Raw genomic sequence first — 1853 nt, 5'->3', positions numbered from 1 at the left:
AGTATAGGGTACAGCAAAGGATTAACATTGCACAATGCCATGATAGGTAATGCATCACCAACATTGATAAACAAATTTTCTGTGAATATCATCAAGGAAACCATCCCCCCAAAAAAACCCATTATCCCAGTCCCATGAATTGACTTGTCCATATCCGGTTTGGTTAACTCAGACGCCACCCTATGGAACTCACTCCCAGAAAATATTAACTCACTCAGTACGGCCAGTCCTCTCTTCTCCTCTACACAGACCCCTCGGATGTCCAGTGGGTGTCTGAATGACCCAAACTTTAGCTTCCGTCGTCAGAATTGTGGTATTCTTTGTCAACATTCACCTCTTCAGTATAAGAGCCTTCCACTTGCAATATTTTGATGATGGTAATTGGGGTGAAACGCTGTTAACGTCGTCTCTTTCGCCGTTCGTATGGAGAAAGTTAATTAAACAACACCATTGCCCAACCACCTTTGAAAAAAAAAACATTACCTTTCCCACCTTATGTCATAATGTTTATGTGAACTGTTCATTTCATTTATGCTATTTGTCACTTGTGTACTGTTGACTGAAAACCTCCCTCACCCTTCAAATCGGGTCTGTGGTGCGGTGTGTGTTTTGTGTCAGTGTTTCTTCCATTGTGTTCATTCCGTGTGACCACATCCCACATCCAGCAACTATCCCACATTGTGTCCGTGTGACCACATCCCACACCCAGCAACTATCCCACATTGTGTCCACGTGACCACATCCCACACCCAGCAACTATCCCACATTGTGTCCGTGTGACCACATCCCACACCCAGCAACTATCCCACATTGTGTCCACCTGACCACATCCCACACCCAGCAACTATCCCACATTGTGTCCACCTGACCACATCCCACACCCAGCAACTATCCCACATTGTGTCCACCTGACCACATCCCACACCCAGCAACTATCCCACATTGTGTCCACCTGACCACATCCCACACCCAGCAACTATCCCACATTGTGTCCGTGTGACCACATCCCACACCCAGCAACTATCCCACATTGTGTCCACCTGACCACATCCCACACCCAGCAACTATCCCACATTGTGTCCACCTGACCACATCCCACACCCAGCAACTATCCCACATTGTGTCCACCTGACCACATCCCACACCCAGCAACTATCCCACATTGTGTCCACCTGACCACATCCCACACCCAGCAACTATCCCACATTGTGTCCGTGTGACCACATCCCACACCCAGCAACTATCCCACATTGTGTCCACCTGACCACATCCCACACCCAGCAACTATCCCACATTGTGTCCGTGTGACCACATCCCACACCCAGCAACTATCCCACATTGTGTCCACCTGACCACATCCCACACCCAGCAACTATCCCACATTGTGTCCACCTGACCACATCCCACACCCAGCAACTATCCCACATTGTGTCCGTGTGACCACATTCCACACCCAGCAACTATCCCACATTGTGTCCACCTGACCACATCCCACACCCAGCAACTATCCCACATTGTGTCCACCTGACCACATCCCACACCCAGCAACTATCCCACATTGTGTCCGTGTGACCACATCCCACACCCAGCAACTATCCCACATTGTGTCCACCTGACCACATCCCACACCCAGCAACTATCCCACATTGTGTCCACCTGACCACATCCCACACCCAGCAACTATCCCACATTGTGTCCACCTGACCACATCCCACACCCAGCAACTATCCCACATTGTGTCCGTGTGACCACATCCCACACCCAGCAACTATCCCACATTGTGTCCACCTGACCACATCCCACACCCAGCAACTATCCCACATTGTGTCCACCTGACCACATCCCACACCCAG

Source organism: Babylonia areolata, chromosome 35, assembly GCF_041734735.1.
Source record: "Babylonia areolata isolate BAREFJ2019XMU chromosome 35, ASM4173473v1, whole genome shotgun sequence".
NCBI lineage: Eukaryota > Metazoa > Mollusca > Gastropoda > Neogastropoda > Buccinidae > Babylonia > Babylonia areolata.
Note: the sequence above shows the minus strand (reverse complement) of the source record.